Raw genomic sequence first — 8,590 nt, forward strand, 5'->3', positions numbered from 1 at the left:
GAAAGGTTCAGCATAGTACCCCATTCTCTTGCAGGCCACAGGTACCTGACTGAGCCCATCCCCCCACACAGCTTCAGCCATTGCAAAGGGGAAGGAGGAGCTGCAAGCTTCCCTCCCATGCTGTTTTTGCCAGTGGATATGGCCACTGAGGAGCCTGTTTTCCCCTTCCTCTGGTTCCACCTGGCCTGGGAATGGTCATGTGGAGCTGAAAGAAAGGGCAAATAGCCCCCCTCCATGGCCGTTTCCACTGGCAAAAATGGCACAGGAGGAAAGCATGAAACCCTTCCCTCCCATAACTGCACAGGACTCTAACTCTGCCAGCCTCCAGGTGGTTGGAGATCTGGAATTACAACTGATCTCCAGATAGCAGAGATCAGTTTGCCTGGAGAAAATGGCTGATTTGGAGAGTAGACCCTAAGGCATTACACCCTACTGAGGTCTTTCCATTCCCCAAACTCTGCCTTCCCCAGGACCCACCCCCAAATCCCCAGGAATTTCCCCAACACAAAACTGGCAACCCTAGAAGGAGAGGAGAATGAGCTGCTATGGGTCCCCACTGGGAAAAGAAATGGGGTATAAATATCTAAGTAAATAAATGTGGTTTTATAAAGTGTCAGAGGGAAAAAAACTATATGCAGGTGAGCAGCAAGTTTAGTTTGTTCCATAGCTATTGTCCTCCATCTGTGTGCATTCAAGTTTGATGTGGCTGTCCCAGTGCTCTTACAGTGATTTTGTGCAACAGTGTGGTAACTGTGTAGTGCAAGGCTGTCCAGTTCAGTCAATAGTTATATAAAGTATAATCCTTTGTGGCAATTGTAGGTTTAGCCTGCTAATAGAAAGTGTTGTGGCAAAAAAAAAAGCTTTTCAATTTATTAAACAATATACAGCTGTTTAAATAAAGAATGAAAAAAAAATCAGGTTACAGCCCTAAAACTGAGATTCAGCCAAGATTAACTTGTTTACTGTACCTGAGACTCGCCTATGCTGGGTTGTTACACTTTTTTTCAGTCAGCAGTTACCACATAAGCCCAGAAAGTTTATGAATGCACTTCCAACAATGGATGCATACTTAATCAAAGCACTGAAGTTTAAATTGCAACCTCTGGTATGCATGCAGTTACTAAATAAAAAGCAAAGTTCACTTCATTTTCTATTTACTTTCCCTCCAGGATATAACAATAACACTTATAAAGCACACAAAGGGAAAATCACATTGGATCTCAATAGCAGAACTGGACGATATATCTTTGAATGCCATCAGGAATTTGGTATTCCTCAAACATAGAAGTAAAATGTATAGGAAGGAGATTTCACCAGACTTATGGAAATGAGGAAAGAAACAGATGTTGGAAAAATTTCCAAAACAGTTGATATTGGGAATGCCTCTTTTTTCTTAGTACCACACTTATCTGCAATACCGTTGTTGTATAAGAGCCAAAACACATTTTACATTTGACATGTGTCAGGTGCCTGACTGGACTTGTAGTCAAATGTTAGAGCAGGGGTAACTCTCTAAAAACACTGAAAACATCTTTGTTGCCCTGCATGGCTCCAAATGCTGTGAGGGGCAAGGAAGTTGTTGTTGTTCAGTCGCACAGTCGAGTCCGACTCTTCGCGACCCCATGGACCAGCTCCCGCCAGACCCTCCTGTCTTCCGCCGTCCTCTGAAGTGTGCTCAATTTCATGTTCGTTGCATCTATGACACTGTTTAACCATCTCATCCTTTGCCGTCCCCGTCTTCTTTGACCTCCAATCTTTCCCAGCATTAGGGTCTTCTCCAGTGAGTGCTCCCTTCTCATTTGGTGGCCAAAGTATTTGCGCTTCAGTTTCATTTTCTGGCCTTCCAGGGAACAGTCAGGGTTGATTTCTTTTAGGATTGACTGATTTTATCTTTTTGCAGTCCCTCTAAACTGTGCATGTGAGCAGCCGCTCATTAACACAGGAAGCCCCGCTTTATTGTAATTCCATTGTTTCAGGAAAACCCAAACCATTAAAGCCTTGATGCAACCAAAGTCGAAGTACTGTAAAATGCTACTGATTTTTAATAGTAAAAAGTTAAGGTTATTTTTGGTAAGACTTAATTAAATGCCGGAAGAACTTTGGGTAAAAAATAAATTTGTATATTAGTGAGCTAGATCCAGCCAACTTTTCTTCTGCTGAAAAAGGGAGGACAGCACCTATTTATTTCTCTTTGTGGAGGAACTCCACGTTTCTAAACTCCCTCTTGACCACTATGGAAGGAAGGCTACACCGAGGATCATGGGGCCTTCATGTACAAAGGCCTCATGGTACAGGGGCTGTAGTGTGGAGGAGAACTGGGTGAGATGGAGTGAAAAACTTAGCTGTATCCAACCAATCAATGTTATTCTTATGAAAGAAAAACTGTAATCGTAATAGAAATTACAACATTAATACTTTATATATTGTCAGCAGTCTCAGCACAAATAAGTAAACTATGCTGTTGCGCACAGCCTTGTTAACATGGTATGATTGCCCAGGGTCAAGCATGACGATTATGAAACTTTTAAAATACAACGTGTACAAAACACATTGGGGAACTCAAACAAACCACTGGAACATTTGCAACCTGGAAATCCCCATGTCTCGTCTACATTCCATAATATTCTTATGGGGTTAAATCTAACATTAATTACAAGAGACTCATGTTTATCAATGCTAGTAGCTTGAATTGGCCATGGATTTTTAATACAAGTCCAAAATGCTGCCATTTCTTGTATGGTCTGGTAAAACAAAGGGTTATCAGACCTGCACCCAACACTAGGGAATGTAGGGCCAACCCTTTCATATTTTTTAAAGCAACTCCCAACACTTGTTCACACTATTTTTACGTGTAATTAACAAATAAATCCTCAACCAAACAAGGCTACATTCTTTTTAGGGTCCACTTTTGACATTTCCAGTGTACATCATGAGAACTAGTGTAGTGTGGCATAGTGTGCATTGGAAAGCTCTCAGTTTGAATTTTACCTCCACTCAGATTCTCCTACTTTCTTCCTGCCCTGCTTTGTCTGCCAGAATGGGATAATATTGCCAGCCTAATTCTGTGGACATTATACGGATTTTTGAGAGAATGTACATAACAACAAGGAGCTGCGGTGGCTCAAGTGGTTAAAATGCTGAACTGCAGGCTGTGGAAGGTCAGTAGTTCAGCAGTTCAAGACCCGGGTGCTGCAAGACGGAGTGAGCTCCCGTCTCTAGTTCCAGCTCCTGCCAACCTAGCAGTTCGAAAGCAAGAAATTGCAAGTAGATAAATAGGTACCACTTTGGTGGGAAGGTAACAGCGTTCCGTGCGCCTTGGTGTTTAGTCATGCCGGCCACATGGCCACGGAAACGTCTTCGGACAGCGCTGGCTCTTCGGCTTTGAAACGGAGATGAGCACCGCAACCCTAGAGTCGGACTCAACTGGCTTTCGAGCAAGGGAACCTTTACCTTTACCTTTTTTACATAACAACAACAACAAAATCTGAATTCTTGAAAGCAATATTATTACATGAAGCCATCCATGTTGGAACAGTTCGCAGATCATTACAAAGCATTATGTAGACAAAAGACTGTTCTGTGGTATTTTTCAGTGACATTTTGGAAATTATTGTGCATCATCCTCAGCCTTCTGTTGACTTTCTGTTGAGGAGGAACAATAATGATGACAATGATGACGACAACAATGTGAATATTGGTGGCATTATGGAGGTACCAGTCCAATGGCTGGTGATAAGAAAAGCTTGGCTAATCAAAATCTCTAATTTTGTGCTGTGTTATAAGCAGAAGAGCCTTGCCACAAAAAAGAAAGCAGCAACTCTGTATAGTTTTGCTCTCTTCCAAAGGTAGGAGAAAGGTTTGCCTTTTGCCAGATCTAAATGTGAAGATCATTTAAATCTTTCCCTGTAACAGACCCCTCACCGTTTGCTCTTGCGTCTTCATCAACCTTCGTCTAGTGCCTCAAGACACTTAAGATGGAGTATTTACCCTTATAGCTTGGTATCAGTTGCTCCTTTCAGTGCTCTTAAATGCAAACATGTCTTGTTTTATTTCAAGGACAAAGCAAGGAACCAAAGTGTCACCTCCTTTGCTATTTATTGCAAGTGCAACCACCTGCAAGTTCTTAAATATGCTTTCCTATGTGTTCTTTTCATGGCAGTCTCAAGCATTGTCATTTGGAGGTGGCAGTTCTGGGGAAAAAAGAGACAGAGGTGAACGGTTGACTTTTAACAGAACTCCCCCCAAGCCATGCCCAAAACACAGCCTATATATACCACTTCTAGGTGCATTTATTAAAGAAGTATTAACTAAAGGCCTACACTGTGTTATATGTTTTAGAAAATTCACTGAGTAAAAACAGAAGCTGGTTGTATTCTAGTAAGAGGCAGTCAGTCTTCAGTTTTCTTCTTCCTTCAGGTGGCTCGACATCTAAATTTTGAAAACTTGGCATTCTTTGAGGATGTTATATTTTTAGGAATGTAGATACACGACAAGCATACAGCCATACAAACACTTATCTGGTGTTTTTCACATATTCCACATGTGGTATACTGCTTAAGAGCCACCAACGCTAATCTGGAGAACCAGGTTTGATTCCCTGTTCCTCTACATGAAGCCCGCTGCGTTTCACAATTCTCTTAGAACAGTTCTGTGTGTTAAAATACAGGAGTGTCCTTATCAATCATATAGTAGAGAGGTTCTTAACCTTTTCAGCACTGTCAGATTTTGAGCTAACCACTGAAACTATAATTACCTGTTCCTCCTTATAAATGGTAAGTATGGAAAGGAGAAGTTGGAAAAGAATAACAACCATATTTTATTAGCTGTTGTAGATTTTCTGGGTTGTCTGGCCATGGTCTTGGCATTGTAGGACCTGACGTTTCGCCAGTAGCTGTGACAGGCTTCCTCAGAGGTATAACACAGAAAGATGTAGGGTTGCCAAGTCCATCTTCCATCTCCAGCGGGGGACTTTGGGGGTGTTCCTGGAGGGGGCGGGGCATCCCTGACGTGATAACGTCACGTTGGGGACGTCCGCCACCCCCCCCGCCCGCGCGCCAGATCTCCAGAAATGGCAGTTCCCTGCACTTAAAGGAGCCGACGTTTCCCCTTTAAGAGCAGCCGTGTTTCCCTTTTAAGTGCATGAAGCTGGCATTTCCCTGCAAGCCTGATCTCAAGCGGAGATCGGGCTTGGGAGGAAACACGGGTTCCACACACTTAAGGGAGAGAGAGGGGTGGTTGTGGGTGTTGGGGGTGGGGCTTCCCCTGCTGGCCATCTGGCCAGCGGCGGGTAGAACCCCCCCCAAACGGAAGACCTCTGGCAAACTGGGGGGGTTGGCAACCCTAGAAAGATGGAGTACTCTTTGTGTCAAGGAAGGTGAGTCATTATCATGTAGGAGTTCCCCAGGCTGTGAAACATGCTAATGGAGGAGCTTTCCTGAGGAGGTTTTTTTGTATATGGATTGGCTGTTTCCTGAGGAGGTTCTTTTGCATATGGACTGTTTCCTGAGGAGGCTTCCTGTTTCCTGAGGAGGTTCTTTTGCATGTGGATTGGCTGTTGAAATTGCTGTCAGATGTAGAACCTTTTGTGTTTTTCAGGACAGGAAACCATGCCCTATTTATTTTTAAACTCTCTTCTTTCCTGTTGAAATTGTGTTTATGTTTATGAATTTCAATGGCTTCCTTGTGTAATCTGACATGGTAATTGGATGTGTTCTCCAGCCTTTCAGTGTCTCGGAATAAAATACTGTGTCCTATTTCAGTTAGGTTATGTTCAGCCACTACTGATTTTTTGGGTTGGCCAAGTCTGCGGTGTCTTTCATGTTCTTTTATTCTTGTCTGAATCCTATGCTGTGTGGTCCTGATGTAAACCTGTCCACAACTGCATGGTATGTGGTATACTCCTGCAGAAGTGAGGGGAAAATGTCAGGTCCTACAATGCCAAGACCACAGCCAGACAACCTTGAAAATCTACAACAGCTAATGAACTCTGGCCATGAAAGCCTTCAACAAAATCATATTTTATTTTCATCATGTGTTCAGTTCACTGGCTAATAAGAAATTTTGCTAAAAATAATAAAAATAATTCACAAAAAAACAAGTGAAAGTATCAGTGAAAGCTAAGATTGTCTCCTTTGGTGAGTTATGAGATATTGGGCTTTGTCATAGCAGGAGCCAGGGATGGCTTTCAGATCAAGGAGAGCCCTTTCCTTAGTGGTGGCTGTTTTAGAAAAGCTAAGCCTCCAAGCCATATGTGGTGTAGCAAATAGGATGAGGACTTTGACAGAACCGGCTATTTTCCATCAGATTTTTGCCAAAAGTTACCAGGTCAGAATCCCCAAAATCTGCTTTCAACATATTGCAAAATGAATGACATTCTTTTCCCATCCTCTTCTGCAGAAATGCTGATGCCTCCTTGAGGGAAGATCCATGGAATTGGAAGGCTCCTGGAAGGAGACCTACTTTCTCTCCATCTGCTTCTGCAGTGAAGTTGGCCACTGATATTCTTGCAATATGACATGTGCAACTACAAAGGAAGATGGGTGGATGATGTGCAACAAATGTATAACAAATGTGTGCAAAAAACTGATTATTTGGAAAGAACCTGCTTGATTTTACCCAATAAAGCTACCACTGGAATGTTTGGGACATTATTTCTACTGACCTCTTAGGAGCTCAAATTTCCCCTGCATTTTTAGAACAGTTTAATGATTAATTTGAATATTTAAGTCGATGGCAGTCATGCCTGGATAGGTTTAGGAGGCCCCTTGTGGGAGGACCCAGAAACAAATGGGAGGCAGTTCATATGACACAACACAAAAGGGAAAGTCTGATTTACTTTGAATCCTATTAAGTCATTGTGATAAACCTCTGTACTAGGTCTTTTCACGAAGACAGGGCAAAATTTTATAGACATAACGGGAAAAAGTAAGCAAATTGAGAATCCATTTGTTTCCCTTTCATGTAGATCAGCAGCAGACAGATAATGTGCACAGGCTATCAAGATGAGAGGAATGAATGATTGAAGTATAATAAAGAATTATTGCATAAATGATCAAGTAAGTGTAATCCTAAAAGGAGTTAACCCCCTTCAAAGCCCATTGACTTCAGTAGATTTAGAAGGGTGTAACACTGATTACCGGCCACATGACCACAAGGGTGTAACATGCCGGCCACATGACCACGGAAACGTCTTCAGACAGCGCTGGCTCTTCGGCTTTGAAACGGAGATGAACACCACAACCCTGGAGTCGGATTTGACTGGCTTTCGAGCAAGGGAACCTTTACCTTTACCTTTTAACACTGATTAGGATTATACTGCAGTTCTCCTAAACCAGTAGATTCTGTTGTAACATCCATCCCACATCCCACTCCTATTCGATGTAGGGTTGGAATGCTGATTGCTCCATTTATACAATGCATGTGGATAGTGTCTCCAAGTTTTTGCTTCTTGTTAATAATTGGGAAAGACCCTAAGGGGCCCTCAAAAAATGAATGCACACAGTTGTCATTGAAAGATGTCTTGATCTTCTAGTAGAGTTAAACTAGGCCACAAAATTACAGTGGTAATCCTGGAAGACCCTTTCTAATGGATAAGATACAACAGAGGAAAACCAGAAAATGAACACCACTGTACTAAAACCACTTGAATCTGTGCCTTCTTCTCCATGCTAAACCTTCCTGGGTTACGTTTCTTAAGATTTGTAAAGGTGTGTTTTCCCAGAAATGGAATATCATTTTATGGATTTAAGAATGTTTAATGTCTTGGCTAACTTATTGTATTGTGTTAAAGCTGTGCTATTGCATTTCTTCCAGTTATTTCCTCTCCTCCAGCCAAGTGAACAAATAATAAAGATATTTTCATTGGCCCTGTTTCCTGCAATGACCAAGCAGCTCTTGAATAGGCATAGGGCATAGTCAGGTTGATATCACCTGAGCGCACATGAATAATTGCCTAATAACAAAAGCATACAATTAAAAGAAATACTCCCCTTCAAAGGTGAAAGATTAATGTGAATGCTGTTAATCTATAAATCAGACTGGCCTACAAAATCATTTTGTAGATTTTTTTTCATGCTGCATTGAAAAAAATAGTTATCAGTCATACTTCATAGTATATGTTTGCTTATGTGTAATTAATCAACAGGCATTTAATAATAAATGGACAAATAAAGAAGATCCTACTTCAGATCATATTTAGACCAAGTCTGTTAGTATCAAATCTGCAAATCAGTTTCATTTTAGCAGTGGACCTGGAATTACTGCTGAATTGGTTTCATGTGCCAATTTGATGCCATTCCTATCAGACACTATAGAGACTAAGGATCACTAAAGAAATTTCTGTAGCTCACTTCAGAAATTGCCTCTTTTCTCAAGTTTATGTATACTATTCAGATTCTTCCTGATCTGCTAATTCTTCAAAAATTTAGAGTGGTTTGCTTTGATATGATTATTTCTTATTTGACTGGATGTTCTTGTCCTCTGCGAAATATAATGTAATGCACTTATATCCTGGGAAATTAAGCCTTCTAGCCTCTCTCCATACTAATCACCTCCAACTTGCTTCTCTGCTCTTTGCAGCTGGGGGGGGGGG

This window comes from Gekko japonicus, unplaced genomic scaffold (genome assembly GCF_001447785.1).
Source record: "Gekko japonicus isolate JY-2015 unplaced genomic scaffold, Gekko_japonicus_V1.1 scaffold862, whole genome shotgun sequence".
Taxonomy (NCBI): domain Eukaryota; kingdom Metazoa; phylum Chordata; class Lepidosauria; order Squamata; family Gekkonidae; genus Gekko; species Gekko japonicus.